The 20705-nt window shown below is 38.9% G+C and overlaps 1 protein-coding gene across 1 annotated transcript in view; it reads right to left on the bottom strand.

The window, feature by feature from the left end:
- The window catches only part of LOC125751505 (salivary glue protein Sgs-3-like), a 71892-nt gene extending 53827 nt beyond the window's left edge, over nucleotides 1-18065 (bottom strand). Inside the window, exon 1 of the transcript XR_007400647.1 lies at nucleotides 17963-18065. The gene's annotated coding sequence lies outside the window, so the exon portion shown is untranslated. The remainder of the gene's footprint in view (nucleotides 1-17962) is intronic.
- Nucleotides 18066-20705: the final 2640 nt, after the last annotated feature.

The following is a 20705-nucleotide window of genomic DNA, read 5'->3' as shown; positions in this document are numbered from 1 at the left end:
TAATTGACATTTGTATACAGTAATTATTACATGAATATTGAGCATTATAAAAGACAACATCACTATTTACTGAATTTTACTGACTTTCAGAATACAGTACAGTGGTTTCAAATTCTTTTCATATTAAAGTATTTTACAAATGAAATTACTGAACTGTGTATAATTCAAATGCGCTAAAATACAGTACTGTACATAAAATATACCTTATTGTAGTTTTGCTGCTGCATCTCGTTAGCTTATTTTTGGCAGTTTATCATAAGCTTTGATGAATCTATATTTGTTATTGGGAGAAAATTACTTTCTTTTTCCCGTCACGTTTTCCATGCACACAGCATTAGCCTCAGGTAGCTAGCCAAAAGCAGATGGGTTACCGCAAGGCAAAATGTAAGCAAGTAATCAAAGTAACGTTAAAAAAAGCAGTTTTATTTTTTCCGTATGTTGTCATGTATAAAGACTCAAAATGAACACTGCAAACGGACTACTTACTATAAGTGAGTTATGTAAACAGTATCTATACAAGAATGATTCTGTTCCAAGATTTTTGATCCATTAAAGCAGTTGATCACTATAACTGTTATCATTATAAGTGGTTCCCACTGTACTGTATATCTGTTCACCACTGCATTCACCACTGCATTCACCTGTAATTTACCAGTAAAAGCTTTTACATATTTTCTTCTTAATTAAGATATTAAGATTCAAGGTATAATGCTGGAGATAATTACCCATGGGAAGATTTCCACTTAAAACTTAGAAGTTGGCCCTTGATTGTGAATATAAACTGCTCCACTTGGAGCCACGAGGTCATTTAGCTAGAAAGATGGCATGGGAATTGGGGATAGCCATCCCATTAAAAACCTTTGGTAAATTGTGAGTCATGCTAATGCAATACAATCCATCTTGTTATATTCCTGCTTGTACTGCACATATCAGAGGAGTGGGCTGTAAAATGGAGACACAGAGCCTTGGAGAGGCTTGCAGAAAGCAGAAACAGAACGAAGTTTTAGGTTTGCACATGGCTAAAACTGAAGTAATAAATATGATGATAAATATGAATGATATGTGGAATATTAAAGTTGGGAATAAATATATATATGTATACACACACACACACGTTGGGTAAACATATCTTTATGGGCACCGCTCATTCACTTCTGTGGGAAAAATGCTAACACTAACTATGACAACCTTAATCTCCACCCAGCCCTAACCATAACCATAAGTAACCAAACAAAATTCAAGAGTTTTTACAATCACAGATTTTTATTAAATTGATTTTTCCCTTATAGGGACCAGGAAACTGGTATTCATCACATTGTGTCACCATATGGTAAGGCACAGTATACCCGCTCACACACACACACACACACACACACATATATATATAAACTCATATATTGCAACAAGGTTATCCCGTCAAGACAGATAACTAAAACTCTTCTTGAAATGAGGGAAGCGTAAATAACAATAAAACTTGCCATAAAAAAATGCAATTAAATTGTCTCCCTGGGAAATTTAACATTGCATTCCAAATTGAACTAGGCAGTAATATCAGACAGCAGGGAGCAGGTCTGGGGTGAGATGGGACACCTGGAGAGTCCGCCAAGTCAAGGCAGCTACAAAATGAGCAATATGGAGACACACAGACAGTGGGAGCTGGCAATGTAGGTAAGGGGATGGCAAGCTAGCAAACATAAGGCCGAAACGTTCAACAGCACCCAGCAAAGGCAACAGAATCACGAGTGCTCGTAAGGCTAATGTGCAGTTTGGATTGGTCAGCAGATGAAAGGCAGATTTGGGCCTAAATTTACTATATTCATTAAGAGAGAGAATTAAGAGGGGTCTTAAAAATTAATCTGCTAAACCAGGGGCCTGTACTATGAAGCGGAGTTACTGGCTTATCGGGGTAACTCGTCGGATTTAAGGTAGTCGGGGCAAAATTTAAGTGAACAAATATGAAGTCCATTTAAATTGTGGTACCTTAAATCCGGCAAGTTACCCCGATAAGCCAGTAACCCCGCTTCGTAGTACAGGCCACAGGAAACAAACAGAGCTTTACACGGCTGATTTAACACAGGTTTTAAGACCTCCCCGATTCCTTCTGCAAAAATCTTGCCGAACCAGTTAATTGGGACATATAAAACCTTCAGAGGTTGCCACTAAACTCCACTACTACCAGATCTGTCAGTTTTATATCCTAAAATGCAACTTCAAAACTTAAATTCTCACCATTATACACTTACAATATTTGAATGACCGTCTATTTTTTCAGCTAACTATAGTTCAAATTATTCTCTTCTGTGCAGATTTAAACTCTCACACTGAAACCGTTTCTGGTCTATTAGGTTTGCATCATGCTGAATATCATTTTAAACAGCAGGGAATAATTATTAAAATCATCCATCCCAGAGAAGAACTTTAAACCACAGCTACAAATTGCACCATGTTGGTCTTCATAACATAAACTAAATCACATAATACATAGGGTTGTGATGCAGACTGTAGGATAAAGGTTAATCGCAATTACACACATTCAGCCCAACAAGTGCCACAAACCTTTTGACTAATATGAACTGCACCACCAAAACGTCAAGCATTTCCAGGGATTAACGTAACTGGCATGCAAGCATGGTCTTGGTGTGTAAAGGTTAAAATGCATGGTAATTTCTTGTCATAACAGCACAAATGTACATAAACCAAGCACACATTTGTGTTTTTACGACAAGGAATTGCCAAGTGTTTCATAGCAAATGCATGAAAGCTATTTCAATCCCTGAGCATATCGTACAAAACACACCACGTACACCTGACGAAAAAAAGAAACACTAAACCTGGCCATATTTACAGCCATAAGAGTCAATCAAGTCAATTACGGATAGGAGAGTTTCATGAGCAACAGAGAAATTGGAAGGGGGCAGAGCAGAGGGGGAGGTCCTCAATGGGCGGCTCTGTACGTCAGTCATCAAATGTATTTAGGATCACCACACTAAAAATGTGATCAAAAAGTTCTTTATATTTGTATTGGGTATTGTACATGTGATGCGGTTTAATGCTACTTGTTTTTTTTTAAACATAACATGCTAATGAAACTTTATGCATTAAAATGGCTTGTCACTACAAGTAGCTTAATTTTCTTGATTATACATTCATAATGTCCCCATGAAAATACATTAAAATATCAAGTTATTCATGGAATGCTCCTTATGCATGTCTTACCTCTATCAGAGTCTAGCTAATAAGTGAAGTTTTGGCCGCAGTACGTTAAGTGAAATAATTCAAAATGCAAAATAAGGCATCAAAATGCAAAACCGGCATCATGTAAGAGTATCTCGTCCACTCGAACAATGAATGTCTACTCAGACCTCGTAATAAAAATTAATATTAAAGCTGATAAAAAAGCATAATTTTTAGTGCACCTTTTAAAACTTTTATTAAATGGTTACTAAATTTTTAGGACATTAAGAAAAAAGTTAAAGTTGTTTGAGACAGAGCTGCACCCTGGTAAGGTGCGATTCGGGCATGAGGACTCAGAGCCGGGCTTCTGTCTATGTTTAAACCATTTATTTTTTCCACTAAAAAAGATCTTCATATAGTCAACAAAATAATAAAAATAAAAGAGCAAAGTGAGGAAACCTGGGAAGAAAGAAATCAGTGACTCATTCCAAAGAGATGCTGCTATATCCTTTCCAGGCAGCTCAGTACAATTTGAAGAACTGTCCACCTCAGGTTAGTCTAGGTGAGTTGGGTTAAATTACAAAACACTTCAAAAACTAATGATACATTATTATTACTGACTAAGCATTTGCGCAGACATTTATCAATTGCGTGCAAGACGACAAGCCCAGCGGTTTGTCCTGTGGTCATCCATACAGCAGCATTGTTCTCTTCAATGTTAATAGACATTACCATTGAAATAACTGGCATGGGTCTGTCCAGGCTATTAAATCAATTTTCATGTGAGCACTGCTATTATAATGGAAGTGATTCTGAACAGTACAATGACATCTGGAAGCAATTTCTTTGTAATTTTCCAGCCCTGTTTTGTCATAATCCTGAAAGAGATGCTAGCACACTAAAGTATGCTCCTTATATTACTGAACATATGAATGAATCCTGAATTGTACGTTACATTCCCTGTCTTCAGCAGGGATTTTGAGGTATACAACCAGTTGTCAATAGGCATTGCAGATAAATAGGGAAATGTTATAGAAAAATCCTAGCTCATTCCCAATGTCTGTCTTCATGGGGGTGGGTTCCCGAGAGCATTTATTTCTGGTCCAGGAAAGACAGAACACGTATATAACAAAGGAACCAATTAAGCTCCTTTGCATTGGGAGATAAAGTGCTTGTATAATTGCCCATGTCTATATTACTCACACAGGGGTTCAGACCATGTGTGGCCACACTGCATATTAGGAAAGTAGACCATTACATTTGTCGACAGAAGAATCACACATTCTACTTTCTTGTGGGGATCAACTTAGTTCTGTGGACACATACCTTCATGTTTTACCGATGCCATGCAACAGCACATACTGTACTATGTTTGGGACCTTCTTGTTCAAAAGTAGAGCTACCGGTAGTGGAACATCACAGGTTAGGCATGTCAATTATCAGTGCAAACCATTATTTCAATTGCTATTCATCTTGACTTTTAATTAAACTCCCTGCAATTTGCAAAGAGCGGGAGGTCTTTCATAGGGAGAGATGCATTCACCATAACTTGACTAAAACCAGTCAGTGTTACGCAATCGGGCAACTTGCTCTTACGGAAAGTAAGAGCAAGTTGCTTAACATAAAATACTGTTTAATGTAAAAGTATTTTTTATGTAATGTAAACGTATTGGGGGCGGCATGGTGGTGCAGTGGTTAGCACTGTTGCCTCCCACCTCTGGGACCTGGGTTTGAGTCTCCGCCTGGGTCACATGTGTGCGGAGTTTGCATGTTCTCCCCATGTCGTCATGGGGTTTTCTCCAGGTACTCCGGTTTCCCCCCACAGTCTAAAGATATGCTGAGGCTAATTGGAATTACTAAATTGCCCGTAGGTGTGCATGCGTGGGTGAATGGTTTGTGAGTGTGCCCTGTGATGGGCTGGCCCCCCATCCTGGGTTGTTCCCTGCCTTGTGTCCATTGCTTCTGGGATAGGCTCTGGGCGACCCAGTAGGATAAGCGGTTTGGAAAATGGATGTAAATGTATTGTAGTAATATTTCACTGGCTGATGGAAATCACTATGGGTTTCCTTTTGCATCAATGAGAGTGTTAAGTGCCCAGTTGTTCCCATTGTTCATGCAAGATACCAAAGTTAAGCATATACACCCAAGTTTTTATATTCTAATAAATATATAACACTGGGCAAAATATATAATCCATGAAACTATTAAATGTGATGTGCATCTCAAAACAGTTATTCAGTTACACATCCACTGATTTTCATTCATCTTTTAGATGAATCTCTGATTTATCGCATGAGCTGTACATTTCAGGAACCATTACAGCATATATTTAATCCCATCTCCCTACCTGCATTATTGCTTACTAGTTCCAGACAGCTTATTACCATACTTTACCCACCTGCTGTCTTCACAACGACTGAATTCATTAAAAAAAAAACAACGGCTAGAGTGAGATAATGATCAGGGCAGTCAAGTGGTGCGTGGACAGTGACTAACAGCTAAATGTCTCAAAAACAGCAGAATGTTAATCAGACCTGCAGGTGAGGCTAATGTTCACCTACATCAATAATCATGCGATCCAGTCCATTATTGCACCATCAGGACTACAGACACGACATTACAACAGACATCAAAGCAAAAACTGTACTTCCTTCTAGAAGCAAAAAATTGAAAATGAGTACGGTAGACCAATACTGTACTTACTTATGCAAAAAGATCATTAATCATGCCACAAGTTTTATTCATTCTCATTTGCTTAAGAAAATGTCAACTTTAATTTACCTTTAAGGATCTCTATGTCTTTTTCTTTCAACTGAGAATTAGAATTAAGCATTAAAAACAATCTCTGCTTTTTCATTTTCAGCGTTTCTCCGCTATGTCACAGATGGTCGGCGTCTCTGGTTCCAGACCGGCACCCACGGTCATCTCACTCACGTAAAACTGCAGTACTCCATATTCAAAGCATAAAGAAATGGCTTGACATCATCTAATAACATTTCTCTATCTGTAATGCATCCATGGAACACATTTATGGTAAAGTCAAACGATCATTTTCGCCACTCTATCCATGCTTATGATTCCTCCATAAGAGTCAATAAAGATGACAATATGGACATGCGAATCGTAGACTTCCAACCTTCTAAAGAGCACTGAGCACTTCACCTGCAGAATTAAACAGAGACTAATGCTATTAGATGGTTAAGAAGTGTGGCTGAAAAGATATGAAGCACGCTGTAAAAACCATAGGTAATACAGGCATTCTGCAGGATCCCATTCAGCAGAGCATGCCTTCCATTCCTGCAACCTACTGCTTCTAGTTAAGAACATAAACCAGGGCTCCAATGGAATTTTCAAAAAAAAAATAAAAAATGCTTTTAGAAGCTGAGGGTACATGACTCACAGAGTCTGTTTATGTTTATGTGGTGCTTGAAGAGGCACTGGATACGCTAATGGGGATCATTTATTCTCTGCATGATTTATTGATTCATCGCCCATCCGTAAGAACTGCACCTCCCATCACCAAAAACGCCCACACTGACCAGGGTGCAGGCTTTTAGGTTTGTTTAGACGTGTCCTACAGTACCTAATATGCTCCCACTACATTTCACGTTATTAGGGTGACTGAAAGTGTTCAACAACAGACCTGAGCCTTGTACAAACCTGGGATACAGCCAACCCGATGTTTTTTTTTTTCAAATCTCCTAATGCTTAGCTTTACAGCAATCATATATGCCATCGAGCTTTCATAAGGTTGGCATATCGGCAAGTTACAGTTTGCTGCCTCATTAAACGCTGCCTGTTTTGCGTGTGCATGAAATGCACAGATTTTATAAACAAACATAATAAAATGTAATAAAAATGACCAGCACAGGTGTGGGTTACGGCACTGGGTGCATGTGAGTGGATTTGCTCCAGCAGGTGAAAAGGTCATATCTGAATGACAAAACTTAATGATCTGTAACATCACCACCTTGTGGGCCTGTCTGACGTTGGGATAACCTCAGGCACATGCCAGGACTGCGGAAGTATTTTCCTGAGATGGCAGAACTTAGTGTGCTGGCCATTTTGTGAAATTTAGGATTAAAATTGTAAAAACTCTGTGCGAATGAAGGTAAGGCAGTAGATATGGAAACATTAATATTCATTTCTTATGAACAGCTGAACTGTAATAATTTCATGATAAGCAACAACAAGGCATCTATAAAGTATAAGAACCACTCTCCCATCAATTTGATATAAGAGAACAGAAATGCGAACTACAGTTAGCAATGTTATTCCATCATGGCATGCCCCCCCCCGATTTGTTTGCATAATGGTATGGTCCCCTTATTGAACTTGGCAGTGAGAAGCCTTTATAGAAGGAGGGAAAAGGGTGAGTTGGGCTGTAGACTTGCGGAGACCTTTTGTAACTCTCCCACCCCCTCCATTTCGATTGGTTTTCTGTAGCATTATATTTTTTTCTCTAATCTTTCTTAGTTTTACCCTCTTGTCACACCTAAATAAATCATAAATTACCACTCAGTTTCAGGAATCTGATTGTTTTCATTTTAACAAACACCGCATACCTGCATGAGGCACGGGTAGTGTGCAACAACTGTTCAACAAAGATTTTGTCATGATAGAACTAAGGCGTGTTTTTATGTATTCTTAATGTTGATTTTAGAAATTCACTCAGAATTTTGCTATCAGTTGCTAGTTTTTGAGTGAGTTTTGAGTTTTTTAGGCTATATTTTTAGGCTCCTTATTAAGAATGTATGGATACATTAAAGTTTAATTTAGGAAAAATGGTAGTACCACTTTACAATAAGGCTACCCTTTGCCACTTATAAATGGTAGTAACGCATTAATAAGAAGAAAACTGTGGTATAACTTGTTTATAATTGTCTATTAATGATTTACAAAGTGCTACAACCCAATTAATAACCTGCTTATAAACCATTCATATTTGCTTTATAAGGGCAGCCTTATTGTAAAGTGGAACCAAAATGGTTTTATTTCTCTTTCCAAAATTTCTTAAGACAGAAAGGTGCAAAGTACTGAAAGTCTGTTTTGCCAGCGTTTACACATTCGATCATGTTGAGGCAGCATCCTGCTCTCGCTTTCCGAATCCTGGCTCCCTGCCGATTGGTGAGCTCTCAGTGTGCTTCCTGACTTCTGCTGGACACTGCAGGACGAGTGCAGCAGAAAAATCATACACTTCCACTTTTTAGATGAGTCACCATGCATATATACTGTAAATATATACATAGCATAAAGTTTGATTTGTGTCACTCAAAATCCTTGCATGATAGGGAAATTCTGATTATATATTTGAATTCAGCCCACAAAGGACTATACATTCATCAGTTTTGATTCAGAAAGAATACAGATTCGTTGACCAGTGTAGTCATAGTGGAATAGACCTCCTTTTCTGTTCAAAGGTCATAGGTCATCATGTCATGCTACGTACTGCTTGTTAACAGCTAGTGAAACATTACTCCTTAAACAGCAACTGGCCACATTAGACTTGCATGTGGTCTCTTCACATCCTCATTATTTTCAAAGCACCTGTACACACTGTGGGGGTCGCATGGGGACATCTTGCTGATAACTGAGTTTATACAGCGCTGAAAATTGCTAAATTGGGTATAAGTCAAGGGAAAATGATCTGTTTTGTAAGTAGGCTGTTAGGTTGGACATATTAGTAAAATGCATTTGGGTAAATGCCTAGTTATTCAGATAAAATGCTATGATATGGCATTGTTTTGCCACTTTTAGAAATCTCATACCTATGATTCTGATATTTTGTTGTCCAATGTGCCAGTTTTGTTGGTGATAAGTTACTATTGTTGTCTTTGGTTTGCCATGATCCAAAAGCACGTATATTCACATTTACTTACATTTATTTTATTTAGCAGACACATTTGTCCAAAGAAACGTACAAGTGAAGCAGACAGCGCATTACAAACAAGCGGCTTTAGAGGAACTGACGAGGTTTAAGTGCCGAGCTACAAGTGTTAGTATAGGAGTAAGAGCTGCACATCAATTGGGCTCTTCCAACAAAGCAAGAACCTAGTAAGACAATTCACTGATGAGAAGTACAACATTAAGACAGAAAGACATCAGGCTAGTAGAGGATATCCTGGAACAGACAGATCTTGAGGTGTTTCCTGAAGGTGGAGGGGAAATCTGATGACCAATCTGGATGGCCAATTACCCAGTACAGGGTCACGGTGAGCCAGGAGCCTGTCCCAAGGCAGGAGACACCCAACATGGCATGCCAGTCCATCACAAGGCATGCATGCACTCACACCCAATCAGTCACACCAATTTCTGCACTGCAGGTGGAAGCTGGAAGAAACCTGTGAAAACACACATAGAGCCAAGGACAGTAATGAAAGCCACTGCTTTCTTAGGTGCAAAGCCACAGTGTCACCCGCAGACTGTCCCCATACCACAAGGACCATCATTGTTTTATTACTGTGCACATGGGAACATAGATACAAGAGCCAAAAAAGTCAGTAATTATAGTCTGTCTCTCTGAGGTCATAATGCAAATCCAGGTAAAATATCAGATGGTTAGTGTGCAGGTGGTCAGATGTTACTAATCATGGCAACATTTACCATTTCTCTTTCTGTTGTGTTGCCGATAAAATGGCAGGTAGCCGATGTGGCGTTTTCAGCAAGAAGCTCTGAGCAGAATATTTAATGTATGTCTACGGGTGTGACAGCTGTAATAGCCATTCATAAAAAAAAAAAAACATCACAGTTACTCCTCTGCCTTGTCTCCTTGTATACTAACGCCTTAAGTTTGTGCACCACTAAGCTCCTGCAGATTGGTACTCGCACTGATTTTGTCGGCAGATGCCAGGAAGTCCTTTGAGTGCTGCCCACTCCACCCAAGCTTCTACAAAGAGCATGCTCCTCTCCTCCCTTAGCTACGGGGTGTGGTCAGCTCCTAATTGCTGCTCTCATAGTCTTTCTGCGAGCACTGGGGTTTACCACCCCTCCAGCTCCAACTGGGATGTGTTACTGTCCACCACAGGTGACTGTATCCACCAAACTGCACATTAGGGGCTTCAACCAGGGCAGCGACAAGACCCGATTTCGGCTGGTGTGTACAATATCTGCCATATTTCTGATTATAAAATATAAAAATGGACCAAAGTAAACAAGCTTTTTATTAAACACACAAATTCCTTTCTGAGATTTATATACTACTATGCTTTTTATTTGGGTACATTGACAGCATGTAACTTCAGCTCTTTTAATCTGCCTTTATCCCGCTGTGCGTGTGCTTTTTCACAAGCTTAATTTCAGTTAAATATTAAATGACAGGTTATGATATAGCCGAACCACCCACATCTTTTTCACAGTGCCGCTGCCTTGTTCTGCTTCTGTTGACTGGAAAGTGAGATTTGCAAGGGTGCAGACTTTAATGAGCCTCCTCAGATTACCGCGCGGGTACTACACGATTACTAGCCTGCCATGTTTACTGAACGTCAGAAGACTGCGAGGCGCAGATGCCCCCCAAGTATGATCGACAACAAGGGCTTTTGCTCGATCGAGAGGCTTTTTATGGTAATGCCAGGAACCGAGCTGCTATTTTTCCAGTCATTTGCTAACGTGGGTTAATATGATAGACCTGCGAGTTTCCTCACTGCCTGCTTTATGCAACTGCACTCTGACCAGATTTATGAACCATACAGCATTTTAAGAGGTGCGCTTCAAAAAATGAATTCAAAAGACAACTTCACCTTTTTAATATGTTACTGTTAATCCTTACTGACAATCATCTTCATGAGGTGTCCTTATTCAAAATGTTTCTTTAAATATTCTAGCTTCTTGCTAATAATTTATTACCAATCTTTACTGACAATCATCATCATACCTTTTAGTACCTCCTTGTATACCATTTTTATTTCTCTGTGTAGAAAAAAAAACAACCTAAGCAAATAAAGTATGCATAGTATGAATATGAATATGTAATTAGTAAATTACTAAATATCCATTCATCCATCCATTTTCCAAACCACTTATCCTACTGGGTCGCGGGGGGTCCGGAGCCTATCCCGCACGAGGCAGGGAACAACCCAGGATGGGGGGCCAGCCCATTGCAGGGCTAAATTACTAAAAATGTCATTACAAAAAAAGAATCTCTTGTCAAAAACACAACAAAACAAAAACTCCAGAATACTGTACTGTAGTAACACTTTGGTACACAGTACTTCTTGCATAAGTAGATTTTTAATAAGACTGCTGTTGGATCTGTGTCTACAGAGACAACACACTCCAAAGACAATACAGTAAGTCTGAAATAGAGCCTCGACGTATATCTCATTAAAGTTAAAGAAGAACTTTGATCTTATCGCTGATTATTTTATCCAATTAGCACATTTGGTCTGTCAAACTCAGTCATGGCCTCTCTGACTTTCTGAGTATTAAAAGAAAATGATTTTATGTGTTTAAAATAAACAGTCATTCATCTGCAATTGAAATGAACCTCTGGCCCTGAGGTCCTGAAAGCTGGTAAGTGCTGCAGAGTGAGGCTAGGCAGTAGGCAGGGCAGTGTCCCAGAGGCGCTGTTTTCTGGGTTAGATTGTAGGAGTATTGTCTTTTTCTGGCTCTGCAAGCACGGGTTGGCCTGACCTAGCCACTGGCTTTCTGAGTCTATGGAGAATGCTTTGGAAAAGGCCCGAGGAGCTTGAGGCTGTGCATTTGTGTAATGGTGCTGTTGAACCAGGCCCACACAGCACAAATGAGGTTCTGTTGTGTAATCAGCCATGTTCAACAACTTTTGCTTAAAAGCACTTGAAGCAACATAGTTAAATTACCTTTATACCTACACCATTTATTACAGTTGCTTTTGACACATTCATCATTCCTTACTGAGCATGCAAATGAAATTAGCTGCCTTCTCTATCACATTCTCTATCAATTCCCTGTATGCCCTACATTACATGTAGACTGTTTCCGGGATCTGCATTTTAAATTCATGTTCCATTTCCAAGAACTATGAATGAGGGATCAATATTCTCCAAGTCTCCACATCATCTGTCCTGTGTCTGTTATTTCCTGCATTACGTTGCCAAATTACAAGTAATCAGAAAATCTCATTAATTTTCCTCATGCTCGCAAATTAATTTCTCTTCAGTGCCATTTGAAATGTAGCATATTACTAGCAATAATTGTGGTTTTAATTGTGAACATAAGGAGGCACAGAGAACCTTATTTTTCAGATGGTGTTATTCAGTGCCCTTCGAGGCCAATGTGGTGCCTTGGCAGTGCCCAATGCCCAATGCCCAAATTCACTTTATTGTGGAAGTTGAACTGCTCTGCATGCTCCTTGGAGGTGGGGGAGAGAAATTGCTAAGTTGGCATCCCCTCAGAAGATGGTGCCCTGGGCAACTGTCTATGCCACCTAATTGGTTCGCCAGCACTGCTGTAGTTATGGAGAATACCCACAGTCAAGGGCATAACTTTGGGTTGAGCAGTGTGGGGGTTGAGGTCTCCACTCATTTAAGGAGGTCCAGGGGGTTTTATTGGCTGGTGTAGATTATTGGGAGGTTACAACTCCTCCATCCTCCAATAATTTACGCCCATATCCGTAAGCGAATGATCATGGAATTGCCTTTAACTAATGCATTCCCAGTGCATGATGGGAATGCATCCATCCATCCACCCATCTCCTTTCTGCTTGTTCTCCACAGGGGAGGTGGAGACTAACCCAGACAGCACATGGATGAAATACCAGTCAGAAAACATTTAATAGAAGGAAAGTTACTTCATAAAAAGATGCCTTTGACATTGTTGGATGTGGTCAGGAAGTGGTGAACTTTAAGGTCTTTGGGGTTTATTGCCATAAACAAGGTCTAAATGTCTTTTACATAATATCTCACCATCCCTCTCAGCTGGGGCCCAACAATAACACTCACATTATTTACCACTATTGACCAACGAAAAGTGTTAAATAATGTAAATATGTTCTGCCTTTGATTTATTGCCCACAATAAATGTTAATGTTCATATATGTTTAGATGTACATACAACTGGAAAAGCATATAATGATGTGTGATATGTATATCTGTAGCAATATTTATAATATAATTGCACAAACTGCAAAAAGGTGATGCCTTTAACTGCACTTCAAAAAATATTGCCTGTTCACTTATTAGAATGGAAGAAAAAATGCCATCATGTTATAAGAATTTCTACATCATATTCTGCAGTTGGTAGCTGAAAGGTAAATCATCTCTTATCAGAGAACATATTGGTGGTTTCCTGACTGTTAACATCTGAAAAAAGGGGGAATAGGCTGGTAGTCACTGACGTCAGCAGTCCACACTTTTGAAAGGACATGTACATAATTTGACAAATACATAATTAAACCTCGGAAATACAATTCCCATGAGCAGCAGGCGCCACACAGAGTGCAGCTGCAATATGGTTCCATGTGAAGCTGAAAATATATCAGGATTTGGGGGTAAATGAGACAAAGGCTTGAGTAAATGCCAATTCTGCCAACAGCTAAAGCCAGGCATGACTCTGCCTCTGAATAAACATTTTTATTTGATTTATAAGGTTTTAGTTTTTTATTTTGTGTAATTATTCTTATTTAAATAATATTTATATATATATATATATATATATATATATATATATATATGCATTACAAAGGGCAGCGCAGTGGTGCAGTGGTTAGCACTGTTGCCTCATACCTCTGGGATCAGGGTTCCATGTGTGTGGAGTTTGAATGTTCTCCGCCTGTTGTCATGGGAATTCTTCGAGGTACTCTGATTCATTTACTATTTTAAATGTATGTCATGCTATTATCCAAAGCAACTTACAGTAGAGGGAAGACTTACAATTTGCATGTGCTGCCTGGGATTTGATCCAACAACCTTTGCATTATTACCACAATACTCTAATTGTTGAACTACCAGTGCTTGCTTGGAATACGAATACATTCATTTTGCAGTAGTGTTCCTAAATCCATCTTTCTTCATGGTTTAACCTCTGATGCACTGATATGAACATGATGCCAATGATGTTGAAACATTCTGGAAAGAACGGAAAGTGTCCTGTGAAAGATATCGGTGTGACAGAAACTCAGAAGACTATGGTCGAAGGCAAGAAGCATTATGACAAAACTAGTGTTTAAATGCCAATAACAGACAACTGCTGGCATGTAGGGTTAAAGCAGGAAAATAAATTCTTCATATGCTTGCAAACATCTGTTTATTTGCTAAAATTGAATTTTTTCAAATAAATTATTGAACTGTTTCTGCCATAGACATCTGGGTGGCTTATTCTAAAGCTAATTTAGGCCAAATGTTAACTATGGGGACTAACATAGTTAAACTGTAAATGTGTCAAAGACAAGTTTTGTGCTTGTTAAAATGTCCCCTGGTGATATTTTTATGAATTAGATGCATATAAATTGTTTGTGATCTGATCAGATGAACTTTGAATGTTATTGCTTAGTCTATTCCAATGCAAGTAAATTTCATTTTTATATATTTAAAGTTTATGAACACTGATAAAATAAGAGTGCTCTAATTTGCAGACTTGATTGAGGTCATCGTTGCAAATGAAGCTAAAAATATTGTCTAAACATTTCAATTACTCAAAAGATGATGTCAGGGTTGATTTTTGGGATGATAATAATAACTATGATATTAAAATAAATAGCGTTCAAATATGTGTGATTTGTCCTACTTACTCAAAAAGACGTCTGTAATTAAATAATTTCTTACAAAAGAATATTTTGCAAGAATTGAGGCAAAACACAATTCCCAGATAAATATCGAAACATTTACCTTACCTCATAGACTTCAAAATAATGCAACCTTAAATAACTTCAAAATTTTATTTGAAGTCTGTCTTATGTTTCTTAGCTGTAGATTTTGTTTTATGATTTGTGTTAGGACTCAACATGGAATCAATACTGCATGTCAAACCCCACAGGTCAGAAGAACGATATCATTTCTGGCAGGTGTTAACAGAGTGGGGTCTGTGCCCAGAAGTTAAAAGTCACTGTTCTGGAGTGTGGGCTAGTCAGGCAAGTGAGGATTTAATGAGGCAAACTAGACAGAGTCTCACTGGGAGGCAATCATATAACTAAAAATACATAAGTAAAAATAAGGCAGCTACTATTTGCACCCAGATTTCAGTAGCCAACAATGCTATTCCACTACAAATTTCATTGCTAATGCCATTGAATCTGTTTTTTTTTTTTGCACTCCCTTGAAAATCTAAAATTGCTCCCCATGTGCTACACATATGAGGGGAATTCTTCCTCATTAAGAGTAATACATTTCAAGCCCTGTACTGTAATGCTAATAGTAGTTAGCGAGATTAATGGGTGCCTTCAACTAGCTAACTCTTGCGAAAACAAGGGTACATTTTATGTTTACTATACCCTACCTTTTATGTTTGTACCTTGTACTTTGGCACGTATAGCCATTGAAGTGACATGCAACCATGCAAGCAACGAGGCGTTTACATTTTTTTCAGAGCCAGAGGATGGGGATTGAGGAGACCGGGTGTAAATACACCAATAGATGCTGTGTGACTATTTTCACCTAGATGCATATAGACCCTTCATAAAAAAAGAAATAATGTACTAATATGAACACAAATGAACCTAAGTTGTTGTCCCCAGATGCAAATTTTACATTGTGTTGTTGTACAGGACGTTTGCCAGAGATTTCACCTATACTCTTCAAGATTAAATAGTTTGAAGTAAGAAAAGGCTAGTAAAGTTACTTTTTAGCTAAATTTCCGTCATTAATTCTACAGTTGCTTGCGTATATTTTTTGAAGCATGGAATGTTTTGCTTATAGGTTTAAAAATGTGGGCAGTGTGTGGCTCTGTGATTTAGCACCTGAGGTGCCTGCAACTGGAAGTCTGCTGGTCTGAATACTTCAGGGTTCACCATTGAACCCTGAATGTGGGGAGGAATTTTCCAGGAATTGTCTGACCCTGCTGTCTCAATTGTATATCACTTTGGATAAAAGCATCTGCTAACTAAATATGAATTAAAAACAGATCATTTACCAAAAGTAAAGAATGGAAACAGGTGGCTGTCAGAGGCTGAGCTCATTTTTTGTGGGATGTGGAAATGAAAGAAAATCCATCTTTGATATGTCACGGCTCTGGAATGGGAAAAATAACAGCACTCACAAGAATCACAATTGTCATGTTTTTGAACCAGAATGGTGACCAAACTGGACGCAAGTAAAGGAGATTGAATGTGGTAACTTTCCTTTTTCCTGCTTTCACACAATTTACCCAAAAGAATAAAATAGAAGAAAAATTATGAAATAGTGACTCTGTGGAAATTGTAATCTGCGTCTTACAAAACCATTCAGCCTCTTTCAGCGAACTCTTGGATTTCAGAGAATACTTGGATATTTTATCGAAGCTTCAATGCTCAGTCTTTACTCACAAGGATGAAAATGGTTCATCACCATAAGAATCGATATGGTGCTTGCATAAATTTATATAGCGTAAATTCTAAATACAAATTCATTTGGCATTGTTGCTAAAATCGATTCAAAGAACTTCAGTTGCAATTGCAAATTACAAGTGAATAAATATAGATTGGTTTTTTTGATCGGCGGAAATGTAACGATATTTCACAGGCTTTGGTTATGATTTTCAATGAACATTAACTTCATTCATACTAAAGCATACCTCTGGTCGTACTCCTTTCAGTCCTTTACATGCCTCAAAGGACATTTTGTCCCAGTTTTAAGTGTTTAGAAAAACAAAGTTTTATGTAATGTCTATCTACATTGCTCTGTCCATTTTAGTTACCAAACTGACTGTAGGTGTGAATGTGTGTGTGAATGGTGCGTGAGTGTGCCCTGCGATCGGTTGGAGCCCCAACCTGGGTTATTTCCTGCCTTGGGCCTGTAATTTCTGAGATTCTATGGTTCTAGACCCATGCGACCCTGAATAAACAAGTGGGTACAGAAAATGGGTGGATGACTCTATACATTTCTTGTTCAGTTTTGGCAAGCATTCGCCAAAAAACACAAAGGTGGACTTTTATCATATTTGAAACTAAGGTAGGTGTTAACTGTATTATGCTTGCATTTTAGTCATTACATTTTCGCTTCTTCCTACCTGCCCATAGAAGTCTGTTTCCATCTGTTTTGCAGTGTGAATTAATTGCTTTGTTGCAAATGAAGAATTTGCAATCAGTAATCAGTAAAAGGTAATTTTGTGCACCTGAGCTAATTTATGTTTGCCATAGCAAAGGGTCTGAACACTTCTGCAATCAGGAGGTTCCCACAATTATTTTTAAACCATCTTTTGTTAACAGAAATTTTAATTCCTTTATAAAGAAGTCATGCTTGCAAGCATGTGTAAAAAAATAAAATGATTATCAGCTAGATTCAGGGGATGACTGTCAGGGTCAGCGCCCGCCTGAGCCTGTCACTGCTTCTCTTCCCTGTGTGGCCAGCAGCCATTGCTGGCCAGCCCCTTTGTCACCTCATTGTCTTTAGCCCTAGTGTGTTATTCCTGTTCCCCAGACTGCTGCATGGCTCGATGGGTTGAGCATATAGCATAGAGACTAGGACCCTCGGGTCATGGGTTCAGGGCTGGTCAGAAATCAGCCTCACCTGTTTTGTGTAATTACTAGTTTTCCTGTTCTTCCTAGTGTTTATTATTTCTCTGTTCTCCTTGTGAAGCTTGTGGGTTCTGTCATCATGTCCCATGTGTTCCTATATTTTCTGAGCGTTGAATTCCTAGTAGGGGGCGGCATGGTGGTGCAGTGGTTAGCAATGTCGCCTCACACCTCTGGGACCCGGGTTCGAGTCTCCGCCTGGGTCACATGTGTGCGGAGTTTGCATGTTCTCCCCGTGTCGTCGTGGGGTTTCCTCCGGGTACTCCGGTTTTCCCCCACAGTCTAAAAACATGCTGAGGCTAATTGGAGTTGCTGAATTGCCCATAGGTGTGCATGTGTGAGTGAATGGTGTGTGAGTGTGCCCTGCGATGGGCTGGCCCCCCATCCTGGGTTGTTCCCTGCCTCATGCCCATTGATTCCGGGATAGGCTCCGGACCCCCCGCGACCCAATAGGATAAGTGGTTTGGAAAATGGATGGATGGATGGATGAATTCCTAGTGTGATTAGTGTTTGTTGGAGTTTCCCTAGTCTTGAGTTCATCAGTACAAGTTACTGCACCTGTTGCCTGTTTTCCCTGCTCCGTTGTTATTGGTTGATTATCTGATGTTCCACACCTTGCCCCTCCCATTAGCCCAATTGCCTTTTGTATTTAAGTGCCGGACCATGCTAAATTCTTTAGTCAGTCATTGTGTTCAAATTACTGTATACATATATTTTTGTAGTTAGTTCTTAATTACCCTATTTGCTTTTCACCTCCTGTAGTCCTTTTGTTTTTGTAGTTTACACGCTCTGTCCAGTTTCCCCAATAAATCCCCTTATCTTGGACCCTTTGAAGGCACTGCCACCTCCCACATGCCTACACAACGCACCGAGTCTGTAACAATCAGAATATTCGCTTGTGTGCAGATTTGTCTTCTTCGTTTAGTAAGTATGACTAACGCCTCCAAATGTATTTTCAACCCTGAAAGATAACTATTATAATATACAATACAGTACATAATGCTGTGGGTTGTGCAGTAGTACTGTAAAATGAATTACAGTATATTTAACAATTAACAATATAATGCTATACTCCATAAAACAGTAAAATACTGTGCTTCATTCTACAGCATGCTTACAAACTACTGTAGTTGGGTTTACGGTAATTTTACTGTGTTAAGTACAGCAACTACTGGAAAATTGTTGCCAGTAAGTTACTGTTAATATGACAATAAATGTTTTACAGTGTACAATTAAAGTGACAGCATAGTATTTCTTCTTGCTCAAAATTAAAAATGATTTTGTTTTCAGACCATGAATGAGTTAAGGATCGCAACATGCTTTTACAGGTGTTATCTTCAATGACAACGCCATTGCTGATTAATTGCAAGAATACAGCTTGGGCAATAGAAAGAAGACATTATATCTTTGTTTTTTCATGTAATGGTATATATTTTTAAGGTTTCCAGTGAACAGATTCATTGTTCTGAATAAAATTTACCCACGCTCACTCTCTCCCTCTTGGCTGTCATCTATCTATTTTTCTGTTGCTATGAGACACTTGATGATAATTTGCCAGTGGGGCCGTGGATTATTCTGTGGAATTAGAGGAAGTCTGCAGTGACAAGCTGAGGGCATCAGATCCTTTCCGGAGAGGCCGGGATTAGTCACACGACGCGGGCATTTGTCCACCCGGCTTTTGTTTATTGAAGCCCTTTGAAGGAAGAGTGCCAGTTTCAGCCTTTGCGAAAGGGCAGCGCCTTTACCAAGCCTAGCTTAACATTTAACGAAACGTCATCATATACGAGGATTAATTGTGAGATATTTTGTTAACCTACGTTTTGTGGTTCTATTGCAAAAGTTTTATCAACACATTTAAGTTTAATGCCGAACCCAAAAATACGGTATGGAAATTCATGCATATACAAGCGCATAATGTCAGTCATAACATAACATAACATAACATAACATGGCATTTAGATGCTAATTAATGTTCAAAGGTATGAAACTTTTTGGTAAAGGTTTATCTCTGAAAGAAGTAGCCTATACTTTTTACAACTGTGTACGCGGTATGTACGGTCCTTTACATCCGAACATGAATTGTAGTGAAACGCTGCTTTTGATTCTTGCACTCGGCATATATACTTTCTAAAAGCTAAAGACATCACAATGGCAGGTATGTATATATATATATATTTAAAAAAAAAAAAAAAACTAGCAATAATTAGGTAATTGTTTTCTCGGTTGCTTCTTATCCTTTCTCAGTAGATTTACTGAATCTGTTCGGTTAGAAACGCTTCAGGAAACTGCAGAAGAACTGTCCAGGCAAAGGGTTCTGAAATTCCCATTTGAAAGCTCCCGTGCAGTGGAAACACTGAATCACGAGTGCATGATTATCTGTAAATTTCGCAGAAATTAGAGAAATGTATGTACATATAAAAACGAAAAATGCAACAGTGAAGAAAAAAAATAATTCTCACGATAGCATAATTGGTTGAAAGATATGCTATGCATATCAATCAACGAATGCCGGTTTATCGGAATGGGCATTCAAAATGCCTTCTCGTTACAGAAAAAAACAACCTATAAAGTTACATATTAGCGCCAAAATTTAAGTTCCAATCAATTACTCCCTTAAAACCTGAATTTCACTATATAGGTAGTATGTGAAATCCTTGTGCAGCGTCCTCTCCTTTAATGTGCATGCGAATAATGTGAATTACTTGTGATGCCCAACAGAACTGAAGCGGCACAGTCCGCCGAGCCCTTGCTGGATAACAAAGCTCAGGTTCGATCTGTGCTTCGGGAAGAGAGGGAGCGCTAGCAGCTCCCTGGTGATTGGTTACATGTCTATGACATCACCCGCAATTCGCTGCCTTGGTGCCAGTAAACTAAAAAATCAGATGTGTGCAGATGACGAGCACATCTGGTAGAG

This window comes from Brienomyrus brachyistius, chromosome 11 (genome assembly GCF_023856365.1).
Source record: "Brienomyrus brachyistius isolate T26 chromosome 11, BBRACH_0.4, whole genome shotgun sequence".
NCBI lineage: Eukaryota > Metazoa > Chordata > Actinopteri > Osteoglossiformes > Mormyridae > Brienomyrus > Brienomyrus brachyistius.
Note: the sequence above shows the minus strand (reverse complement) of the source record. Positions and strands in the feature narration are given on the sequence as shown.